Raw genomic sequence first — 26,282 nt, 5'->3', positions numbered from 1 at the left:
CTCACAAGAACGCGAGAGGTCTCAGACATGAGCTTGAGATGTCGACTCAAGGATGTAAGAGCCCAGAGTGGCATAAACATCTAAACCATAAAATTTGACGAATGTGTGTGGAGAGGACCAGACTGCCGCATCACAAACTTGTTCAGACGTGAGCTTGAGATGTCTACTCAAGGACGTAAGAGTCCGGAGTAGCAAAAACATCTAACCCATAAAGTTCAATGAACGTGTGCGGTGAGGACCAGCCTGCCGCATCTCAAACTTGTTAAGGCATGAGCCTGCCATAAAATTTGACATATGTGTGCGGAGAGGACTAGACTGCCGCATCACAAACTTGTTCAGACGTGAGTTTGAGATGTCTACTCAAGGACGTAAGAGCCCAGAGTAGCATGAACATCCAAACTATAAAATGTGATGAATGTGTGCAGAGAGGACCAGCCTGCCGAATCACAAACCTGCTGCAGAGGGACCCCTCTAGCCAAGGCTTTAGAGAAGGCGACCCCTCTGGTGGAGTGAGCCCTGACACCTACTGGCGAAGCTTGACCGTGCGCCTCATAGGCCAGGGCAATAGCATCCCTCACCCAATGTGACATAGTCTGCTTGGTAGTGGCTGCCCCCCTGTTGCGGCCCCCATAGCAGACAAATTGCCCAGACTTACGCCACTGGCTAGTGCGGAGGACATAAGTCTGAAGGGCATGGACTGGGCAGAGTCTGTGAAGACTTTCCTGCTCCGGCGTTAAAAATGGTGGGGAGCAGAAGGCTTCCAGAGTGACAGGACGTAGTGTCAAAAAAGGCACCTTAAGAAGGTAGTCAGGATGAGGATGCAGAATAGCTTTGGCCATACCTGGGGCAAATTCTAAACAGGCCGGCAAAACAGACAGAGACTGTAGATCCCCAATCCTCTTAAGGTAGGTTATTGCCATAAGAAAGACCATCTTGAGAGTCAGAAGTCTGTCAGACGCTGGGGGTCTCAACCAGACCCTCCAGGACTATTGCTTAGTCCCATGAAGGAGTTCTGGTCCTAACAGGAGGCCTCAGTCGCATGGCTCCATGAATGAAGCGAGCGAGTAGAGGATGTCTCCCCAAAGGCACCCCGTCCATCAAGGCATGGCAAGCCATTTGGCTTCTCCTGTTAGGACCAGAACTCCTTAATGGGACTAAGCAATAGTCCTGGAAGGTCTGGTTGAGACCCCCTTTTGAACCTCTAGAGTAGCGTGGCATATGCCTGCTGACAGTTTTTCCTGCAGAAAAACAGATCTGCACCATGTGAACTGCACCACTTTTCGAAGACACCCCATTTATTGGTGTAGATTCTTCTGGTAGAGGGAGCGCTAGCACTAAGAATGGTCTCGATAACCTCAGGTGACAGCCCTGTGTCCCTCAGTTGGTACCCTTCAGGGGCCAAACATGAAGTTTCCACAATTCGGGCCAGGAATGAAATATCGTCCTCTGCGCCTGAAACATAAGGTCCCTCCTGTCCAGAATCGGCCAAGGCGAGCCCTGGAGGAGAGATATTAGCTCCAAGAACCATACCCTGTTCGGCCTGCATGGCGCTATCAGTAATAGGCAAGACCCTTGCTGGCGAACTGGCCAAGACTCCCGGGAGCAGAGAAACCATGGAAAAACGCGTACATACGCATTCAGTGCCATGTATGCGCCATCACGTCCAGACCCGGGGGGGCTGGGTGACTCAGGGAGAAGTAGAGGAGACATTGCACTGTTCATAGAGACGAAGAGGTCCTCTTCTACCCTGTAAAATCTCACCCAGATTTGTTCCAATACCTAGGGGTGGAGTTTCCACTCACCCGTCGGTATTTTCTGTCTGGACAGTAAATCTGCTCCCACATACAGGCATCCAGGGATATAAACTGTGTGACAGGGACTTGCCCTGGGCCCCAAGGAGAATCCGACATGCCAGAAATTTAGCTGACGTGAACATGGACCTCCTTGATGGTTTATGTAAGAGACTACCGCTGTATTGTCCACCCGCACCAAGACATGGTAGCCTCTGGAGGAAGTATTTCAGGACCAGAAATACCGCCATCAACTCGAGACAGTTACTGTGACAACCGAGCTGACGACCCTCCCATCCCCTTGAGCTGGATGACCACTTAAGACCGCTACCCAGCCCTTAAGGGAGGCGTCTGTCGTTAGCAGCCTGCGACGACGAGACGCACCTAGAGTGGGACCCAAGGTAAGAAACCGGGGTCTGAACCACATAGCAAGGGAACAAAGCATGCGGCGCGTAACCCTTATTAGCCCTAGGGGACTGGCCCTTGGATGAAATCCCCTGGCTTTTAGCCACAGCTGAAATGGTCTCAAATGGAGCAGGCCCAAATGGATCACCGTGGATGCAGACGCCATGAGACCTAGTATTTGTTGATACTGGTGAACAGTGCAACCTTGAACTAGCCTGAGTTTTCTCAGGGTGTTCTGAATGGACGTGATACGAGCGGGAGACCACTGTGCCCGCATCGTGATCGAATTCCATATAACCCCCAGATAGGTGATTCACCGGGTGGGAGAGATAACGCTCTTTGACATTGAGTCTCAGACCCGGAGAAACCAGATGAGCTAAGACAATATCCCTGTGCTGAACTGCCAGTTCTTGGAGCTGCGCTAAGATCAGCCAGTCGTCTATGTAATTCAGAATGCGGCTGCCCCGGAGTCGCGAAGGAGCCAGTGCTGCATCCATGCATTTCATGAATGTGCGGGGTGATAGGGCTAGGCCGAATGGAAGAACCCGATACTGGAAGGCTTCGTCCCCGAAAGCGAAACTCAGGAACTTCCTGTGCTGTGGCAGAATTCCAATATGTAAATATGTGTCCATGAGATCGATCGTGATCAGCCAATCGTAATGTTGGATCTGAGACACGACCATCTTGAACTTAAACACCCTGACCGAGCGGTTCAAGCCTCATAGATCTAAAATCGGATGCAACCATCGAGTGGGAAAACTCTGTCCTTATCCTTGATGCCTGAAAGGTTAAGCCATAAATGCCTCTCCGTGCTGACTAAAGCGGACATAGACCGACCAATGGCACAGGCTGTCTGCTTGGTCGCACGGAGAGATAAATCTGTGGCCCGACGAAGTTCAGAAAAGGCTTCTTCGTCGAGCATTGCACCCACACTCAGAGTAGGTCAGCCTGGTACGGCTGTAACACGGCCATGGTGTGCAGCGCAGCACCAGCCTGTCCTGCCGCTTGATAAGCCCTCCCCACTAGCATGGAGGTAGTCCACATGGCTTAGTGGGGAGAGCGGGTTTCTTGAGTGATGATGCCGAACCCGGTGAGAGATAGCCCGCAGGCGTCTCTTCGACCGGCAGCATCATTGAATACCCCCGTGTCTCATATATAGAAAGAGGGAAAGGAGAAAAGGTTCACTGCGCACTGCCTAACAAATTCTAAATCCTAGCAGAGGAAAGAAAGTTTCTGACAGATTTGTGAGACACACAGCACAGTTTGCTCTGAAGAAAACGAATCTGATGACACGCTGGTGACACGTCTATTTATAGCCTGGCCACAGGTGCATCTAATAATCTCACCAGCCAAGGCTATAAATTCCGGTCAATGTTCATTGACGTGTTACACACATATTTCACATCTGGTCACAATGCAGGATTGTTCCCAAAAGCGCTTAGCAAAGCGCAGCATCATAGTGAAGCTTTTTGTAAAGGGAACATAAGCGAATGATCTTAAGGAGGCAGTGGTACCAAAAGTGCCATACTACAAAGTTTCACTAGCATCGGATTGGTATTCAAAACAGATTAAAGTGCTTTTTAAAGAAATTAAAGATTTATTTATGCTCATGGAAAATATTTAACTGATAATTCTTAATGTGACATCGTCAGAAATAAAAAAAAATAAATCTTTGTATTCTTTTGTTCTTGCAACAGTATATACCCCCAGGGTCATATTCTGAATTCCTTCAAGAATTTGCAGATTTTTTTTGTCAGATTTGCTGTGGATAGAGCTTTAATCCTTGGTGAATCCAACATCCACATTGATAACGAAAATGATACACTGGGATTAGCATTTATCAATATTCTCATTTCTGTTGGGGTTAGATAAAATGTGACAGGTCCAACCCATCACCAAAATCACACGCAAAATCTAATTTTGTCATATGGAATTGATGTTGATTATATTGAAACTGCCGCAGAGAGACGATATCTCAAATCATTACCTCGTCTCTTGTATGCTGTTCTTTGCAAAGGTCACTCAATCTACGTAATTTACGCAACTACTAAATATAGCTTCACTAATAATCTTCCAGATTTGTCTCAAATACTCTGCATGACAGAAGAAAATATGGATATAGAAACCCTTTTGATTATAGAAAGTTAAAGAGAAAAATTCCACACCATGGTACAATGATCATACTCATGCGCTCAAGAGAGCAACTCAGAAAATGGAGCGCAAGTGGAAGAGTAAAAAATTTGAGGTATTTCACGGTGCATGGAAGGATATTGTTTCTAACTTCAGACTGGCTCTAAAAACGTCCAGGTCTACATATTTGAGCAAACTCTTAAAAAATAACCAAAACAATCCTAGGTTTAAAATGGCAGTTATCAAACCACTTATTAAGAAGCCACAGCTTGATCCTGGCGAATTGGCTAATTATAGACCAATTTCAAATCTCTCATTTATGTAAAAAATACTAGAAGATTTTATGTTCTCCCAACCATCAAATTTAAAATTACTTGCTCTTATCATCTGATCGCAGCTGCATTTCTCTTAAATCTTAGTGCTGCCTTCGACACCATAGATCATGACATCTTTTTGAATGCCATTATATGTGTGTATGTATTGTTGCACCGCTGAGATTTTCTGAAATGTTGTTGTATTTCGATACAATGACAGTAAAGGGCATCTATCTATAATAGGCTTGAGAATTATGTTGGCATTTGTGGACAGGCAATGGCTTGGTTTAGGTCATATTTCTCTGACTGGTAACACTTTAAGTATGGAGTGGCACAGGGATCAGTTTTAGGGCCTCTGCTTTTGTCCTTATATATGCTTCCCCTTGGAGACATTATCAGGAACCATGGAATTAGTTTTCACTGTTATGCAGACGATACCCAACTTTGTATTTCTTTGAAAGCCAACAGAATTTCAACATTTTCCATATTAACAGAGTGCATAAGTGATATCAAAGAGTGGATGACTAGTACACAATTACACAATTCTACACAGATAAAACGTTACTAATTACCTCAAAAAACATGACGCTAAAATATAATCTGACTCTTGATGGATGTACTGTCCCATCAACTTCTACAGCAAAAAAGTATGTGTTATATTTTATAGCAATCTGAAAAAATCTTTCCAATATTTGTAGAACTGCATTCTTCAACCTCAGAAATATTGCGAAGTTATGACACATGGTATCTGTTTCTTATGTCAGAAAACGAATTAATGCATTCATGATCTCAAGACTGGATGCGTCCGTGCTGTCAACTTTGCGTCTACCCATCTTGGGGAACGTCACAATATTCTGTCTTCCTCCAAATATCCAGCATGGCTAAACAGCAATGCAACACTAGAAAGTGGTGGACAGGCATGATGAGGGACCCTCAGGCTAAGCCAGCACAGGAGAGGTCTCATTCTTTGCAAGTCTACTGGGGTGATGGCGGCTACAGCAGCCTTTAAACCCAGCACTAGTTGAAAATGATGCAATGGCAGGGTTGTTCCCAATTTGAAACTCGACAAGTAAAGGAGAATACAATGATCCGACATGACATCCGAGTCTAGTTTCATTGCTATGAAGGAAACTTGCTGACTGGGCACCTACAGGCACCTACAGGCTCTTTGTCTATTTGACCCTGAGTCCCAAGTGTTCTCGGTACGATGCCGCCGTACCCTCGAGGGGCCATCGTTCAGAATAAACGGGTTGGTTAAAGCTGAAAATTTGTCAATTTTTTTGAAGTTGTTAGTGCCTTGAGCAACTGCAGCGAACTTTGCAAACTTTATTTGGTTGGACAAACAATGGGCACAGAGTCAATATTAACAGACATTTTGTCTCAATTCTGGCAAACAACCACGGACAGAGCTAGAGGAATGCTGTGGGTTCACCCTCAAGTTTCAGGACTTCCTCGGGGGCCGGAGTAGACTGGTCCATGTTTGAACGATCCTGCTTCATTAGTGCCAAACAAGGAACTCTTGGCCCACCCAGAAGGAAGTTTTCCACTGGGTCAAGGTCCAGGAAGCACCACCTTCCACTTGGGGGCAGGCAACTAGGCTTAATTTCTCAATTGGTGGCTCCATTCTATGGGAAGGAACACTGTTTTAGATGGTAACACTTTGTTTGGCTGTGTAAGACTGGCAGCTGGATGTCTACAAACAAAAAGCACCATTTATTGTCAAAGAACTCTGCGAGAACCAACATCATAAAACTCACACAGATGAGCATCTCCACCTAAGACAACACTCCCTGCTTTTTAAGGAATAAAACGCAAATCTCACCTCACTTTTGTGTCGCTTTAAGGACACCAAAAACAAAGTTATGACTCATCCTGTTCTTTGATGTAAAAGGTTTTCTGGTCATACGTGATTGGTATCATTCAAGAGGTCTCAGTGCAACTGGTAAAACGGTCTAATTCCCTTTCTCAATCACAAGTTTTAAAGGTCTACCTTCAAACCCCTAAAATTGTAAACCAAATCCTGAATAACATCAAACACACACATCTGAAATAACAATAGAATAATTTGGTATTTGAGGAGAGATGACAAAGGAACCAGGGTCTCTGTAGCCAGAAGACCCACACAGAAAACATTGTGTGTCTCTTTTCTTTTTTTATCTATCAGGTATGCAATTTTAATTTCTTATGTTTGGTAAATGTTTGAATAGCATTTGGACAACTTTAATTATATTATTATGCTTGGTTCACTGAGTTTGATTAATTATTTTAATTGGATTGTTTGAATGTATTACTATTACCTGGTAAAATAAATAATTATTATGATTCATTCTGAAGGACTGTTTTCTAGTATATTTCTTATTAACTACAAATCTATGGTCATAGTTGGCATAACTAAGCTACTTCAAAAGTAACCCAGTTGTTAAAAATGTACTAAAAGGCTAAACAGTGAACCGAGAATCTAAAATAGAACTTAGCCAAGTAGAATTAAATGAGAATACAAAGAGTAGGACAGAGAATCTGTAAAACAGAACTTAATTGACTGGGGCTAAACGGTGAGCCGAGAATCTATACTGAACTTAGCCAAATAAAACAAAATGGATAAAGCCAAGAACCTATAGCCTTAATCTAAAATTTACTAATATCTGAAACTGATGAGTTTGTAGTAAAAGGACCTCCGTCCGGACGGCACAGGACCCAAATATCATTGAAATAACAAATGTAGTCTAGAAAAGAGAATTACTAGTAAGTAACGAAGATAAAATGGGGCTAATATGATCATATTTCTTGGTTCTCGTTAGCACTCTGGCTGCTGCATTTTGAACCAATTGAAGTTTATTTATTGATCTTGCTGGCCATCCTCCCAGTAATACATTACAATAATCTAGTCTTGAGGTCATGAATGCATGAATTAGTTTTTCGGCATCAGCAACAGAGAGCATGTGCCTTAATTTAGCAATATTTCTTAGGTGGAAGAATGCTGTTCTACAAACGTTGGTAATTTGATTTTCAAAGGACAGATTGGTATAAAATATAACACCTAAGTTCTTCGCTGTTGAATATGATGTAACAGTACATCCATCGAGAGTCAAATTATATTGTAGTGTCTTATTTTTTTTGGTCCAATAATTAGTACCTTTGTTTTGTCAGAATTGAGTAGAAGGAAATTTCTGGCCATCCAATCTTTTGTTTCATTTATACACTCTGCTAATTTCGAGAATTGTGAAATCTCATCAGGTTTTGAAGAAATATAAAGTTGTGTATCGTCGGCATAGCAGTGGAAACTTATTCCACGATTCCTGATAATATCTCCCAGAGGAAGCATATACATGGAGAAAAGCAGAGGCCCTAAAACTGATCCCTATGGCACTCCATATTTAACTTTTGTTTGGTTTGACAATTCCTCATTTACATAGACAAAGGTCTGCTAAATATGACCTAAACCATGCTAATGCAACTCCACAAATGCCAACATAATTCTCTAGCCTATTCAAGAGAATGTTGTGATCTATCGTGTCAAATGCAGCACTAAGATTTAAAAGTACTAGAAGAGAAATGCAGCCGTGATCAGTTGATAAGAGCAAGTCATTTGTAACTCTGAGAAGTGCAGTCTGTACTGTGATGAGGCCTAAATCCTGACTGAAATTCTTCGTATATACTATTTCTCTGTAGAAATGAACATATTTGGGAGGATACTACCTATTCTAGTATTTTTGACATAAACGGGAGAATTGAAATTGGTCTATAATTAGCCAGTTCTCCAGGATCAAGTTGTGGCTTCTTAATAAGCAGTTTGATAACTGCCATTTTAACGTTTCTTGGGACATGTCCTAAGCATAGCAAGGAGTTAATAATATTAAGAAGAGGTTCTGAAATTACAGGAGATACTTCTTTTAAGAGCTTAGTTGGTATAGGATCTAACAAACATGTTGTAGCTTTTGATGTTTCGATAAGTTTTGTTAGCTCTTCATGACCTATGACAGAGAAGGATTGAAGTTGCACGTGAGAGAAATTACTTCTTTAATTTACTTTAATCGAAGTGGGGCGACAATATCAAGGGTGCTAGAGAAGACTGCATTTATATTTTTGGTTATTTCTTCAAGTTCTTCTGGGCTTTGGGGTTTATTAAGTGTATGAGATAGATCTGGAAGATTATTAGTGAAGCTATCTTTAGTGGTCGAAAGAATAGTTCTACCTGAACAATAGTGTGGTGTAGATTGAGTAACATTAGCTGATTGCAGCATAAAAGAGACTAGGTAATGATCCGAGATGTCATCGCTCTGCTGCAGAATTTCTATATTATCAACATCAATTCCATACGACAGAATTAAATCTAGCGTATGATTATGGCGATGAGTTGGTCGTGTTACATTTTGTCTGACTCCAAGAGAGTTGAGAATATCGATAAATGCTAATCCCAATGTATCATTTTCATTATCTATGTGAATGTTGAAGTCACCAACAATTAAAGCTCTATCTACAGTAACTGCAGGATCTGATAAAAAATTTGCATCTTCACCAAGGAAATCAGAATAAGGCCCAGGTGATCTATACATTGTAGCAAGGACAAAAGACGACAGAGATTTTTTATTTATATCTGACGGTGTCACATTAAGCATTATTAGTTCAAAAGACTTACATTTATATCCTGTCCTCTAGTAACACCAAAAACTTCACTGTAAATTGTAGCAACAACTCCTCCTCGACCCTTCAGACGAGGCTCATGTTTATAACAATAACCTGGGGGAGTAGATTCATTTAAACTAATATATTCATCCGGTTAAAGCCAGGTTTCAGTCAAACAGAGCGCATCCAATCTATGATCTGTAATAATTTAATTAACAATTAGTGCTTTGGTAGAAAGAGATCTAATGTTTAGTAGCCCTATTTTTATATGATGTGTATTTGTAATTTGTTTGTTTTGTTCAAGTTTGACCTTAATCACATTTTTTCTAAATGATTTAGTGAGGGTATTTTGTTTGGTAGTTCGGGGAACAGACACAGTCTCTATGAGATATCTAGGTGATACAGTCTCTATGTGTTGTAGTTTAAGTGACCTGTGTGACGTCTCAAGGCGGCTAGCAGACGTTCGGATTAACCAGTTTGTCTGCTTCCTGACCTGGGACAGTTTTTTAAAAACACCGTCTCAGTGTGGGTGGAAGGCCAAAACCTAGAGAAAAAGAAGGTGTGGACATAGCCCAGGGTTTCCAAGGGGTATTAAAAAGCATTAAAAGTCATTAAATGGATTTTGCCAAAATTAAGGCCTTAAATAGCATTAAATGTTATTCCTACAGGCATTAAAAATGTTAGATCGGTCTGAGTATTTCACAATCTGCTCAGTTACTGGGATTTTCACGCACAACCATTTCTAGGGTTTACAAAGAATGGTGTGAAAAGGGAAAAACATCCAGTATGCGGCAGTCCTGTGGGCGAAAATGCCTTGTTGATGCTAGAGGTCAGAGGAGAATGGGCCGACTGATTCAAGCTGATAGAAGAGCAACTTTGCCTGAAATAACCACTCGTTACAACCGAGGTATGCAGCAAAGCATTTGTGAAGCCACAACACGCACAACCTTGAGGCGGATGGGCTACAACAGCAGAAGACCCCACCGGGTACCACTCATCTCCACTACAAATAGGAAAAAGAGGCTACAATTTGCAAGAGCTCACCAAAATTGGACAGTTGAAGACTGGAAAAATGTTGCCTGGTCTGATGAGTCTCGATTTCTGTTGAGACATTCAGATGGTAGAGTCAGAATTTGGCGTAAACAGAATGAGAACATGGATCCATCATGCCTTGTTACCACTGTGCAGGCTGGTGGTGGTGGTGTAATGGTGTGGGGAATTTTTTCTTGGCACACTTGTAACGCTCAGCCTAGATTTATAGGAGATGATACACAAAAAACTGCGGTCTTGACCCCAAGTTCGTAAGGTTATGGGAAGTTTTATCAAACAAAAAAGGCTAGGAAGACAACAATTTGTTTTAAACCCAAGGTGTATTTACAATAAGTAGAAGAAAAAAACATCAAAGTGAATCCAGACATATATATATATATAAATGTACAAATGACAAACAAGAAATCAAGAAATAAATAAATGAAAAGTAAATGAAATGACTATAGGAGTCCCGTACAATGTCCTGTTTATGTGTGTGTGTGTGTGTGATCAATCGGCCTCACCGGTGGATATGTTAAGTCCGTGAGCTCGATGTGAAGCAGCGCTGTTCTGTGACGAAATCCAAAGGCAAAAAATCTACAAAAAAGATAATCCCACAGTGTCTTTCTATTTCACAGTCTGTAACAGCCTTGGCGGAGGTTTTTCGCGCGATCGATCGCAAATCCCCTTGAGCATCAACGTGTCACTCCAGAATGCCGGTTTCCCGGCTCCATTTAAACAGAAGAAAAAGTCACACAGCTGATTTGGAGTGACGTCACTGGGAATTCCTTGGAGCTACGCGACAGAACTCTCGCGTGAGTAAAACGAGAACTCAAAAACACTTATCTGGGCAATAAACACAGGAAGAATAGTTAGAACATAACAGCTGTCTTATAAGCATAATTAGGGTAATTAACAGCGATATAAATATTCATCCCTTATGTGGCTGCGCTACATAATCCCCCCAGCCAGCGGCATAGGAGGAGAGCGTCCATAATAGCGCTTCAGGTTTACCACATTTAATATATCGGTTCTTTGTGGGTTGCCCCAGCACACAGTGTAATTTATTGGCCCTGTTTTACTTTTTATTTCAGCTGGACCCTCCCACTTGGGCGCTAGCTTGGCAGAGAATTTGTTTGAGGAACTAGAGAGAGGATGAGTTTTAATCAAAAGTAGGTCACCCGTTTGAAACTGCGCATTTTTCCTACGGTTATTATAATACCTAGCTTGTTTGGCTTGGCACATCCTCATTCTGTTCCTCACTTCCTCCATCATGATGTTTTGTCGTTCTACCAGGGAATAAGCAGCTTGATCTGGTGAAGGTGGTTGGTGGATAAGACGTTCCAGTGGTCCTAGAATTTGCCTACCCAGCATGAGCTCTGTAGGAGACTTTCCTGTTGTTTCTTGCTGGGCGGTGTTAATGGCATAGCGGAATTCAGGTAGCCACTGGTCCCAGGACTGATGTTGTTGTCCCACATAGGCAGCAATCATAGTTTTTACTGTTCGGTTGATCCTCTCTGTTAGGTTTGACTGTGGGTGATAACTCGTGGTGAGTTTCTGAACACATCCCCATGTTTTGCACAGATCGCCCAGAAGGCTGGAAGTGAATTGGGGGCCCCTATCGGACACCAGGTATTTGGGTACCCCCCAACGAGTGAATATCTCCTCCCGCAGAATCTTCACTATTTTCTGGGTCTTACTGTCTCTGAGTGGGAACATTTCTACCCACTTTGTGAAATAATCCACAATGACAAGGAGGTACGTGTTCTGTTTTTTACTGTTGGGGAAGGGTCCCATAAGGTCCACCCCTAACGTGTGTCCAGGTTCTGTGATCAATGTGCTCTGCATCAATCCCGATTGTTTGGTATTGCTGGGCTTGTATTTCTGGCATATCTCACAGGTTTTAATGTATTGGCAGACGTCCTTCCGGACAGACGGCCACCATGCCACGTCTAGGATCTTCAGCAGAGTTTTCAACCGTCCAAGATGACCTCAGAGTGGATTATCATGATAGTAATGCATGAAATCAGATGTTAAGGAATGTGGTACTACCAGTTGATATTTCACTCCTTGATTTTTCATAGGAACTCTGCGGTACCACACCCCTTGGAGGTCTTCAAAGGTGATGGGTTGGTCTTTGACTGTTCGAGGGTTCATGTTAGACTGCAGGTGAGAGATGGTATCATCCAAACTTTGAGCTTTTATTATTTCTTCCAGAGATTGAGGTAATGTAGATGCATTGTGTGAAGACGTGATCAGGCAAGGAGCATCATCAGCAATAGGTTTCTCCAGGACCCGGGACAATGCGTCAGGTCCCTGATTGAGGCAACCTTTCCTGTGATGAACTTGAAAACTGAACTGTTGCAGGCGGAGTGTCCAGCGGGTAAGGCGTGAGGATGTTTTAGGGCAGTTGAACGCCCATGCAAGTGCCGCATGATCTGTGAAGACTTCGAAGGTTTTTCCCTCCAGGTAATGTCTCCACTTTTCAACCGCCCAAACCACTGCTAGACATTCCTTTTCAGAAGTGCTGTAATTTTTCTCTGCTCCAGTTAGGGTCCGTGATGCATAGGCTACCACCTTTTCTCCCTCCTCTGAATGCTGAGTGAGGATGGCACCCATTCCTACCTCACTTGCGTCCATATGAACCTGGAAGGGTTGGTTAATGTCAGGTTGTATCAACACTGGTGAGTTTTGTAAAGCTTGTATAAGTGCATCCATACTAGACTGACACTCTGGCGTCCACTCCCACTTAACTCCTTTCTTTTTGAGGTGGTTCAATGCCAGCAATGTCAGCGAAGTGGGAAATAAACTTATGATACCACCCTGCCAGTCCCAGAAATCGTTGCAAGGCTTTCAGATCTTGTGGTGGGGGGAACTCTGCAATGGCTCTGGTCTTCTCTCGGTCAATCTCTACTCCCCTCTCAGAGACTATATGGCCGAGGAATTTGAGCTGACTCTTGAAGAAGTGGCATTTCTTCATATTCAGCGTCAGATTGGCTTGGGTAAGTCTATGTAGAACCATGTTGAAATGTTGAATGTGTTGTTCTAGTGACTTGGAATACAAAATACAAACAAGAAATCAAGAAATAAATAAATGAAAAGTAAATGAAATGACTATAGGAGTCCCGTACAATGTCCTGTTTATGTGTGTGTGTGTGTGTGTGTGTGTGTGTGTGTGTGTGTGTGTGTGTGTGTGTGTGTGTGTGTGTGTGTGTGTGTGTGTGTGTGATGAATCGGCCTCACCGGTGGATATGTTAAGTCCGTGAGCTCGATGTGAAGCAGCGCTGTTCTGTGACGAAATCCAAAGGCAAAAAATCTACAAAAAAGATAATCCCACAGTGTCTTTCTATTTCACAGTCTGTAACAGCCTTGGCGGAGGTTTTTCGCGCGATCGATCGCAAATCCCCTTGAGCATCAACGTGTCACTCCAGAACGGCGGTTTCCCGGCTCCATTTAAACGGAAGAAAAAGTCACACAGCTGATTTGGAGTGACGTCACTGGGAATTCCTTGGAGCTACGCGACAGAACTCTCACGTGAGTAAAACGAGAACTCAAAAACACTTATCTGGGCAATAAACACAGGAAGAATAGTTAGAACATAACAGCTGTCTTATAAGCATAATTAGGGTAATTAACAGCGATATAAATATTCATCCCTTATGTGGCTGCGCTACACACTTTAGGCTCCTTAGTGCCAATTGGGCATCGTTTAAATGCCACGGCCTACCTGAGCATTGTTTCTGACCATGTCCATCCCTTTATGGCCACCATGTACCCATCCTCTGATGGCTACTTCCAGCAGGATAATGCACCATGTCACAAAGCTCAAATCATTTCAAATTGGTTTCTTGAACATGACAATGAGTTCACTGTACTAAAATGGCCCCCACAGTCACCAGATCTCAACCCAATAGAGCATCTTTGGGATGTGGTGGAACAGGAGCTCGTGCCCTGGATGTGCATCCCACAAATCTCCATCAACTGCAAGATGCTATCCTATCAATATGGGCCAACATTTCTAAAGAATGCTTTCAGCACCTTGTTGAATCAATGCCACGTAGAATTAAGGCAGTTCTGAAGGCGAAAGGGGTCAAACACAGTATTAGTATGGTGCTCCTAATAATCCTTTAGGTGAGTGTGTGTGTATATATATATATATATATATATATATATATATATATATGTGTGTATGTGTGTGTAGTGTGTGTGTGTGTGTGTGTATGTATACATACACACACACACACACACACACACACGTGGTTAGTCATGGGTCATGTATGGCATTAAAAAAGTCATTAAAAAGCATTCAATTAGATTTGATGATACATGCAGAAATCCTGTAGCCTGAGCAAGCAGTTAAAATCACATTAAGTGAACACCATTCATTAGAATTCCAAATCCATTTGAACATTTCATAGCAATGTAATCATATCACTTTTTGACGATGGTGTTGAATTTGAATTGGACTTTAAAGGGATAGTTCTCCCAAAATTTAAAATACTCTCATTATTTACTCACCATCATGATATCCCAGGTGTGTGCACATTTGAAGAAACATATCTTAGCTCAGTAGGTCCTTAAAATGCAAGTGGATGGCGATTTCTCTTTTGAAGCTCCAAACTTCATCCATATGACTCCTGCTGTTAAAATAATGTCTTCTAAATCGACATGATCACTTTTGGTGAAAAAGATAAATACTTAAATACTTTTTAAAACTCTAAATCATTCTTCCTTTCAGCAGCAGTTTGCACGTGACATAATCGCATTAGCATTTGAAACACACAAGAACTGACACGTGAGTCACAGTAGAAAGAGCAGCAATGTTTACAAATGAGGAGGAATGCTGTACAGTAGCTTGGTTTGGTTTTGGTTTAGATCTGTATTTATCTGTTTCTTTACTCACAATGGTGCATTTGTGTGCTTATCCTGGATGATCATCTTTCACACCAAAAGCAATCATATCATTTTAGAAGACACTAATTTAACCACTGGAGTCGTTTCGATGACGTTTATCCTTACTGTCTGTGATTTTTGGAGCTTTAAATAGAAATCTCCATTCACTTGCATTTTAAAGACCTTCTGAGCTAATATATATTTTTCTTCAAATAAATTCAGGTGAAGATAGAAACTCATACACAGCTGGGGTGAGTAAATTATGAGAGAATTTTCAGTTTAGGGTAAACTATTCCTTTAAGCAATATAATTACATTCTCATCTCAAACATAAATAATATACTCAAAAATATAGGCTATACGTATAGGCACACAGGGTGGGGAGGGTTACTTTTGAAACGTATTCCACTACAGATTACAGAATACATGCTCTAAAATGTAATTTGTAACATATTCTGTTAGATTACTCAAGGTCAGTAATGTATTCTAAATACTTTGGATTACTTCTTCAGCACTGGTAGATTATTTTTCACTTGTTTTGACTATAAAAACTCTGTCAGTATAGAAAGACAAAATACACATGTTAAAAATACATTCTCTGAAAAACCTAAATATCTTATGCAGTGTTGTTTCTAAAACAAGATAAATCAAATTGATTTTGTTTTAAAGATTTTTACAGGAAAACAATACAAAAATTATTATCAAGAATATGATTTTTGCCCTAATATCAAAGGTGTTACTAGAAAAAGAAATTATGATCCAACGTGAATTTTCTTGATATAAAAATATGATCGTGCCTGGTAACGTGTCAAATTTAAAATGGCTAGAAATAGCATTTTAGCTTAGCATAAATCTGACAATTTACACAAGGTTTATTTCTATTTCTTCTGCTCCAAACTTATTTCAAACGTACTTCTCTGTCTGCTCGTATGAATGTAACACATCATCAGAAAGTGTTTCACCGCTGTTCAAATGCACTTTATATCATTTATATGTATAAATGTTTTCCATCTGAAAGCACTAAATATTAAATGAAACAAATGACAATAAAATGCAAAGTAATCTCTTCAGTAATCAAAATACTTTTTAAATGTAACTGTATTCTAATTACCAATGATTTAAATTGTTACTGTAGTGGAATACAGTTACTTATATTTTGTATTTTGAATACGTAATCCCATTACATGTATTCCGTAGTCCCCAACCCTGTGTATATATATATAATATATATATAGAAAAGAGAAAAGAAAATAATAAACAAAAGTTATATAAAGTGAATACCTAAATATTTTTATAAAATAATAAATAAAAGGAATATTCCGGGTTCAATACAAGTTAAGCACAATCAGTAACATTTGTGGCATAATGTTGATTACCACAAAAATGATTTTTGATTCGTCCTTAAAAAAAAAAAGAAAAGCAAAAAATCTGGGTTCCAGTGAGACACTTGCAATGGAAGTCAACGGGGCCAATTTTTGGAGAGTGCAGAAATGTGAAGCTTATAATTTTATTAAAGCACTCGCATTAATTCTTCTGTTAAAACTTGTGTATTATTTGAGCTGAAAGTTGTATAAATCATAATTTTACAGTCGTTTTAGGGTTTGCTGACATCGTCATGGTAACAAAGTTGTAAAATTGTCTATAACTTTACACTTAAAAGGTTAGTATGTGATTTTATCACACTAAAATCATATAAATATAGTTTTGTGAACAGTGAGTTTTTTAGCATTCAAAATTGCTCTATTCACAAACAAAAGGAAGTGCAATATTCAAGGATAAATATTCAAGGATAAATGAGTGGATGTTCTTAAAGTAGTTTAATGGTTGTAGGTCACATGACCAAGGAGCTATTGAAGTTAAAAAAATTTAATAAATCATTTAAAATAGTGCAAGAATTAAATCTAAAAAAAATATATAAAAATTCGGTATTATGTGTCTCTTCCGTTGGGTCAGATAGAATCAGTTTTGAAAGTTTTTGGACTAATGGGTAAACCACTATTGAAATTTGAAAAATGTGTTTTGTCACTATGTTAACAGTCCCTACAGTAACTGCTGTTGGTGGACTTAAGGAAAACTACAGGCAAATATCCATTAAATATCCAACCTGAAACTGTCTTTAGTCCACTGTCTAGACCCTGCCTACGGTTTGTGTCACAGTCACTCCTTAGTCCAGTGGTTTGATGAGTTTAATAATATTTAGCAGTTGTAATCAGATTTGAGCAGCCAATCGAACACATTATGAATATGTACAACTGGACTAGCGGTGGACATTAATTCTGTCTCATGGCTTTGAGGAAGATTTGATGATGGCGCCGGTTGACCAATCAGTGGAAAGGGGGCGTTTCAAGCCCACCCTCATGTGCAAATTAAATATTCAAACCGATTATCAAATTATCAAAACATACACGGACCTACACAGATTCAATCAGTGTACGTTTTGATAGTTTGATTTTCATTCTGAAAAGAAATCAGCAGAAATGAGAAAACAATGCTGTTTTTTTTAAGAGAAAGAAATTTGGCTTGATTGTTTTTTTAGGGGGGATAATCAACTTGAATATTTGATCAAAATCGAAAGTATGAAAGACAAGTCATTATTTGTTTTTAATTTAGTTTTGTAAATATATCCCATACAGTCAGAATGTTGGGAATATTCACATTCACACACACAAAACATGATATTAGAGATAAACAAATTCAAACATTTCAGAAGAGAACAAAACAGTTGTTTAAGCCAATGAGCATTAAAGGGATAGTTCACCCAGAATGAAAATGATCTCATTATTTACTCACCCTCGTGATATCCCAGGTAAGTATGACTTTCTTTATTCATCAGAATACATTTGAAGAAAAATAGAAACATTTCTTAGCCAGTGTTACGTCAGACGCACGCACGACTACCCATGAATCCTACATGAATCCCAACAAAAAATTAACTGAATAATTCAATATATTCATTCAAATTAATTCATTAAGAAGAGTGAGATGTTACACTCTTAATAATATACATTTTTGAATTTAAATAGTGGTGGTTAATGTCGCTGAGATGAATAGTGTGTAGCATTATTAAATTGGAAGTAGTTCATCGTAATGCAATAATATGTACTACTTTAAATTGTTTTCTTTGCTGTCGCTAGTTTATGAGCTGGTTGTGTATTTAAAGATATTGATGGTGCAGCATAATAAATAGAAAAAGCTATTTCTCCACATAACATCAATGTAACTTTACAACTGTTTGATTTTAAACTAACATATTGTGTTACATACATACAGGCATATTAACTGCGTGCATTTTATTTAACCTCTAGTGATGGTTTAGTTCTAAGATAAAAGGTGATTTAATGTTAGTCATTTTGGAGTTAAGACAATCGTTTATCAAAGAAGAATTATATTTTACCGCTATTGTGAGGTGAAAATGCAGATTCACTCTGCCAGTGTCACTCAGTCACCACCTGAAAGTTCCCTCAGAAACCAGAGCAAGTTTAGATTATTTATGAAAACTGGGACAGATGTTGCATTCTGTCAGAGCAAATATTTTGTACAAATTGCTTTAAGTTAAGCATTCTAGTTCCTTTACGACTTCAGTCCACTTGACATTCCGAATTTGTTTCACCCATGTGTTAGGGGCCATTCACACCGAACTCGTTTTTGCGTGTGTCTGCTCTGTTTTTCCATTGTTTTCCAATGTAAACACGAGTTGGTCCTTGACTGCTGCACCATGTCTCGCAATTTCTTCACTGTCTCACACTGGCACATTTTTACACACTTTGTCATGTTAAAAATAACTTCAGGTCTCAGAAACACATGTTGAAACACCTGCGTTCTGTTTCATTTCTTGCTCTGTGTCTACAGTAGATTGTTTTTGGCGCAGGTGTCACAAATATTTAACATTTTGAACAAGTTCAGTTTGCAAAGATGTGACTATTACAATGTTTAAGATTATTCCAGATTATTCTGCACCAAGCAAAGTTTCAGCGCTTGATAAACGGCAAGGTTTTTTCTCTCTTCTGCTCTAGTGTGCTGAGGGGCCGCTGTGCCTTGCATTTTTACTGTTATTGACACAAATGTTGCCTACAATGCTAACATAAAATACAGCCTTTAGAAACATGATGAACAATACACTGCAGCATTAGAATATAAGATCCAGGTGAAAGTAAAGTAAATAAAATAAATATATTACTATTGTAAAGAGTTGAAGTCAGAAATGTACATACACCTTAGCCAAATACATTTAAACTCAGTTTTTCACAATTTCTGACATGTAATCGTAGAAAACATATCCTGTCTTAGGTCAGATAGGATCAATACTTTATTTTAAGAAAGTGAAATATCAGAATATTAGTGGAGAGAATGATTTATTTCAGCTTTTATTTCTTTCATCACATTCTCAGTGAGTCAGAAGTTTACATACACTTTGTTAGTATTTGGTAGCATTGCATTTAATTTGTTTAACTTGGGTCAAATGTTTTGGGTATCCTTCCACAAGCTTCTCACAGTAAGTCGCTGTAATTTTGGCCCATTCCTCCAGACAGAACTGTTGTAACTGGTTTGTAGGCCTCCTTGCTCGCACACGCTTTTTCAGTTCTGCCCACAAATGGTCTATCGAATTGAGGTCAGGGCTTTGTGATGGAAACTCCAATACCTTGACTTTGTTGTCCTTAAGCCATTTTGCCACAACATTGGAGCTATGTTTGGGGTCATTGTCTATGAGCCAAATTACTAGACACTTGGAAGACACATTTACGACTGAACTTTAACTTCCTGGCTGATGTCTTGAGATGTTGCTTCAATATATCCACATAATATTCTTTCCTCATGATGCCATCTATTTTATGAAGTGCACCAGTCCCTCCTGCAGCAAAGCACCCCCACAACATGATGCTGCCACCCCCATACTTCATTATTGCCAACCAATTCTATTTTTGTTTCATTAGACCACAGGACATTTCACCAAAAAGATCTTTGTCCCCATGTGCTCTTGCAAAATGTGTTCTAGGCTTTTTTATGGTGGTTTTGGAGCAGTGGCTTCTCCTTGCTGAGCAGCTTTTCAGGTTATGTCGATATAGGGCTCGCTTTACTGTGGATATAAATACTTGTCTCTCTGTTTCCTCCAGCATCTTCACAAGGTCCTTCGCTGTTGTTCTGTGATTGATTCGCCCTTTCGACACAAACTGTGTTAATCTCTAGGAGACGGAATGTGTCTTCTTCCTGAGTGGTATGATGACTGTGTGGTCACATGGTGTTTATACATGCATACTATTGTTTGTACAGATGAATGTGGCACCTTCAGGCATTTGGAAATTGCTCCCAACAATGAACCAGACTTGTGGAGTTCCACAATTTTTTTTTCTGAGGTCTTTGCAGATTTCTTTTGATTTTTGTCAAGCAAAGAGGCACTGAGTTTGAAGCTAGGCCTTCAAATACATCCACAGGTGCACCTCCGATTCAGTACACCTCCTATCAGAAGCTAATTGTCTAAAGGCTTGACATCATTTTCTGGAGTTTTCCAAGCAGTTAACTTAGTATATACTAAACTTAGTAAACTTCTGACCCACTGAAATTGTGACATAGTCAATTAAAAGTGAAACAATTTGTCTGTAAATAATTGTTGGAAACATTACTCGTGTCATGCACAAAGTAGATGTCCTAAACGACTTGCCAAAACTATAGTTTGCTAATATTAAATCTGTGGAGTTTTAATGATTTAATGTGTATGCAAACTGACTTAAACTGTACAACAAATCCTCAAAATAATAATAATATTAATAATGTATCAAACTGTATTATAATGAAAAACTGGGCACTAATGAATAATTGTTGGGCTATAATAATAATAAATAACAACTGAATTCTAAAATGTTACTGGGCGAACTAGAAGGTTTTGCACACACTATTGATTAAAAAAAACGTGTTTCGTAAAAATATATGTAGGTAAATATTGCTTTATTATCACTGTATTGTCGAAAAAACTGGAATACATGCATTAATTATATTTTTTATCTCATTAAACATAAACCCCTAATTCAAACACTGATCTCAGCTCAGTAGGTCCTTAAAATTAAAGTGACTTGCAAAATGTATCATTTGAAACTCCAAAAATCAGTGACAGTCAGCATAAATGTTATCCATATGTCACCAGCGGTTAAATTAATCAGTCTTCTAAAGTGATATGATTTAGCTAAATATTTAAGTACTAAATCATGCTTCCATGAGAAACAGTATGCGGTGATGTAATCGCACTGGTATTTGAAACACGAGAACTGAGGTACGTGCATCACAGACGGAAGAGCAGCACTGTTTACAAATGAGTACATTAGTGTACATTAGTGCGCTTATCCTGAATTTCAACTGAGTGTAGAACATGAGATTACGTCGGTATCCATGGTATCCACCCACTGATTTATATATATAACTGGATTGTTCATGACATCACAACAGTGAAGCTACTGCGCCGCCATCTTGGTATTCCCTAACATTCTGTATTCCTATGGGTCTCGATGGGAAATTATCTGTTTTTGTGAGTAATTTTTACCCATCCAGTCACTTTAAAAAAGTTTAAGTCTGCATATACAGCATCGCAATGCAATCTTCCTATACTTGTAAATAGTTATTTATTTGGACTCCTGCTTATTCTAAGTGTGATCGTGTTATGTTACTCTTTATTGCAGCAGCATTACGTTCAGCGATGCACGCTGTTACTTCAATAGAAACAGGTTTAAGAAACTGAGGTAAGATATCAGTAGACATTTTCAAACATATGTTTTTCAGACATTAAAGTTTTTATTCTGAATACATAATTATGCGGTGTAACATTTGCATACGTTGAACATTCATTGTGGATATTTTCTTAGGCTAAATGAATATTTGCTATGTAGCTAATGTTAGCTTAGGAAAATAACCACAATGAATAACAGTATAACTAAACAAGTTAGCTTTTTTGGTCAAGTTGAATATCTACTTGCAAATCAACACTGGTTACATATGATGAATACAATGTGGGCTTGCATTAATTCTCTGTTTGTGATTTGTACTTTTTGCAGTGCAGGCCTGAATACGGCCCAGCTCACGGGCATCATTTCTAAAGTGATCAATTGGAATTGACAAGGAGCACATGGATATTGTAGAAGTTAAACAAGGTAAGTTTGCAGCTTGGATTTCAATAATCATCCCACTAAATGTTAGATAATACCGGAATTGTTTTGAAACAGGAGGAAAAGCTGTATGAGGAGGCAGTTGTCAGCCTGGCTTCACTGAAGAGCTGTTTTAACAGGTAACAGAGACTAGACAACAATAACGGAGTAAAACATATTATACTATCTGTTTTATTTGCAATGAAGATACTTTTGCCACATGCAGTGTAACAATAGTCTTATAAAATTACTGTGTTTCAGATAGTTATAACTTTTAATATTAATAGAAAAGTTGACCCAAAAATTTCAATTCTGTCATCATATACTCAACCTAGTGTCCTTCCAAATCCATATAACTTTCTTTTGCAGAACCCGACATTTAAAAAAAAATGTGTATTCCATATAAGGGAAGTAAATAGTGAGCAAAATAACTTGTTTTGTTCACCATCGACAGGTTTGGAAGGACATGAGGATAAGTTGTGTGTAAGGTCTTACATAATGTAAAGTTCACACTAAGGGCTTTGTAACTACTAGTTATTTTGTAATTGTGCTTAATTTGGATGCACCACCTATTCTTAAGGCAAGATTTAACTAGTAGATAACAGGTAGTGCTCAGAATATTCTTCATAAATGTTTTAACTGCAAAGCCTGCTGTGTACCCCACCACAGCCTCTTTGAACATGGACAAGCTGGGAAGACATACAGTGATGTTTTTCTCTGTGTCTTCTGTTTCAGGCTGAACGTCACTGCCTGAAATGCCAGCATATCAGGTTTTGCCTCCACTGTCACTGTGCTATCCAGTGGAGAACAGTTGCCACTAGCTCTGAAGGCAAATTTTCAAATTTTTATTGTATTGTTCAGTTTAAGTCCATTTTTGCATGTACTTGGAAGCTTCTGTTATTGAACAAATATAAATGTATTATTTCCTTAAGTGTGCATATGTCAATAAACCTATTTCTGATTATGATTTAATAGATCAGGGGATTGTTAAGAAAATGAAATGCTCACAAGCTGGTATGTACATATTCCAGAAATGAATGCAAATGCATGGGTAATTCCATCAAGTAAAGGTAAATTAATGTATATACTATATACTGCATATGAACTTGTGTGTACAGCCGTTGCCAAAAGTATTGGCAGTGACATATATTTTGTGTTTTGCAAAGTTTGCTGCTTCAGTGTTTGTAGATAATTTTTTCACATGTTTCTATGGTATACTGGAAAACAATGATAACTATTTCATAAGTTTGAAAGGCTTTTATTGGCAAAAAAATTCAATATATGCAAAGAGTCAATATTTACAGTGTTGACCCTTGTTCTTCATAACCTCTGCGATTCGCTCTGGCATGCTGGACATCAGCTTCTGGGCCAAATCCTGACTGATGGAGATCCATTCTCACCTTATTAGTGCTCGGAGTTGATCACAACTTGTGGGCTTCTGCTTGTCCACTAGCCTTTTGAGGATTGACCACAGGTTCTCAATGGGATTAAGTTCTGGGGATTTGCCTGGCTTCGGACCCAACATTTCAATGTAATGATCTCCGAGTCACTTCATTATCACTCTTGCCTTGTGACATGGTGCTCCATCATGCTGGAAAATGCACAGATCATCACCAAATTGCTCCTGGATCGTTGGGAGAAGTTGCTCTTGCAGGATGTTTTGATACCATTCTTTATTCATGGCAGTGTTTTTGTGCAGAATTGTGAGAGGTCCCACTCTCTTGGCTGAAAAGAAACCCCACACATGGATGGTCTCAGGATGGTTTCACTGTTGACACGACACATGACTCATGGTAGCATTTACCTTTTCTTCTCCGGACAATTGATTTTCCAGAAGTCAATTTCCTTGCATGTGAGGACATTTTGATGCAAAGCGATGATGGCTGCACATCTTTCTTTAGAGGTAATCATTGCTAACAAGAACACAATGATTGGAAGCACTTCTTCCCTCCTTTTATAGCAATCTGTCTGCTCTTATAATCCATTCATAAGGATAGAGTGATTTCACCTGACTAGTACTCGTTCACACTTTCTCAGGTGCTGCTGATATGATTAGTGAAATGATGTTAGCTGGTCATTTTGAGCCAGGACCAAAAAAATCTATTTATATTTGTGATAAAGTACATTTGTTTTGGCCAATGAAGCTTTCTGAAATTATTTAAAATGCATCTGATCACTCTGCACAATAATCTAGAAACAATGTGAATCATCACCACAACAACTGAAGCAGGAAAATGTGTGAAACACAACATTTATGTCACTGCCAATACTTTTGGCCACAGCTGTATATATACACTATACTACATTTTTATATTTGGTTCTTCTGGGTTTATTTTGAAGAGGTACTGTCTAGTTACAATATCAACACAAAGCTAGTCATTTTTATGAACAATCACAGATCTCAGTGATTATAACTTTAAAACCTGTCGATGTGCATGCACCCCTCCCAGAACTGATGTCACTTTGCTTAAATTACTTCATATTTACTATATAGTCTAGTCAAAAAGAGTTAATAATGTTGACAAATTATACAGATGTATAATGCACCTCGCTCTCACAAGGTTTTTTTGGCATACGTCACCATGACAACACAGCAAGTTGGGCAGATTTCTAACCGGCATGCACCTGCCGCTGATCACTTGTGATTGGTTCTGCGCAGAACTTGCTCATCTCAAATGAGCCTAATGATTGGGCGTTTGTTACATGGTAAGCCCGTTTGAGAGCTCCACCAATCATCAGATATAGAAGTCAGGCTTCCAGGCAGGATAGAAATACACTGTCCAAAAAATAGTCAGATCATTTCTCTCATGCAAATAGGACCCATGAAGATCCCATAGACACCCAGAGACACACGCCATGTGGAAAGGACCCAAAATGACACATTTATAGCATCTTGTCCAAATAATATCAATCTTTTACTCCACTGACCTCAATTGGACATGGCACGGCTTCAATAGGCTCTATGGGTCGTGTGTCCACAAACTCCGATGGACACAATAATTCAGATAACATCAAGTGTTGTATGCTGTTGCACACTTTTGTTATTTATAGGGACAGTTTACCCACAAATGATATAATTTACTCACGTTCATAACATCCCAGATGTGTGTGACTTTCTTTCTTCTGCTGAACACAATCGAAGATTTTTAGAAGAATATTTCAGCTCCGTAGGTCCATACAATGCAAGTGAATGGTGATCAGACCTTTGTAGCTCCAAAATCAAAAAGGAAACAGAGAAGTAATGTTAAGACTCCAATGGTTAAATCCATATCTTCAGAAGCAATATAATAGGTGTGGGTGAGAAACAGATCCACATTTAAGTCCCTTTTCCCCTCTAAATCTCCACTTTCACTCTCACATCTGAAAGTCAAATGTTGTGCCTGTTTAGATTCACTTTCACATCTGAAAATGAAAGTGGACATTTATAGTAAAAAAGGACATAAATTTTGATGTATTTTCTCAACCACACCTATAATATTACTTCAGAAAACATGGATTTTAACATGGGAGTCTTATGGATTACTTTTATGTTTCCTTTATGGGATTTTTGGAGCTACAAAGGTCTGATCACCATTCACCATCACCATTCTATGGACCAACAGAGCTGAGATAAATCTTAATTTGTGTTCAGCAGAAGAAAGTCACAGCATGTAAATGATGAAATTATTTTCATTTGTGGGTGAACTATCCCTATTGAACTGGGGGAATAATTATCAAAATTATAGAGAAGTTATATGCAATTTGATAACACGCCATTGTGCAATTTTTATAAAATTTTAAGGGAAGGCGTAATTTCCCTGTTGTCTTAAAGCAATCGCCTCGGGTAAGTAGCTATGTTGACATGATTGACTGACATTTCTTCTGTAAGAAACTCATAAACTGTTTGCAACCTCTTGCTCTATCTCCGCTCATTCCATCGCTATATTCCATTCCATATTCATTTTAAAATTCTGTTAACAATGTTAACAACAA

At 39.2% G+C, this 26,282-nt stretch overlaps 1 long non-coding RNA gene across 2 annotated transcripts; it reads left to right on the top strand.

Annotated features, from left to right (window-relative positions):
• Positions 1-11,350: 11,350 nt before the first annotated feature.
• LOC127644866 (uncharacterized) lies at positions 11,351-26,248 on the top strand. 2 transcript variants are annotated; one of them, XR_007970733.1, is made up of 10 exons: positions 11,351-11,463; positions 11,588-11,730; positions 11,876-12,460; positions 12,659-12,760; positions 12,841-13,293; positions 13,649-13,825; positions 21,849-21,908; positions 22,221-22,316; positions 22,389-22,450; positions 23,046-26,248. It is a non-coding gene; the product is annotated as an uncharacterized LOC127644866 (long non-coding RNA). The 2 variants fall into 2 exon arrangements; XR_007970732.1 differs by having other exon boundaries at positions 11,876-12,760.
• The last annotated feature ends 34 nt before the right edge of the window (positions 26,249-26,282 follow it).

The sequence above is a fragment of the Xyrauchen texanus genome, chromosome 6, assembly GCF_025860055.1.
Source record: "Xyrauchen texanus isolate HMW12.3.18 chromosome 6, RBS_HiC_50CHRs, whole genome shotgun sequence".
In the NCBI taxonomy this organism is placed as follows: Eukaryota; Metazoa; Chordata; class Actinopteri; order Cypriniformes; family Catostomidae; genus Xyrauchen; species Xyrauchen texanus.
The sequence above is the reverse complement of the archived record's forward strand: the minus strand, read 5'-3'. Positions and strand labels throughout refer to the sequence as shown.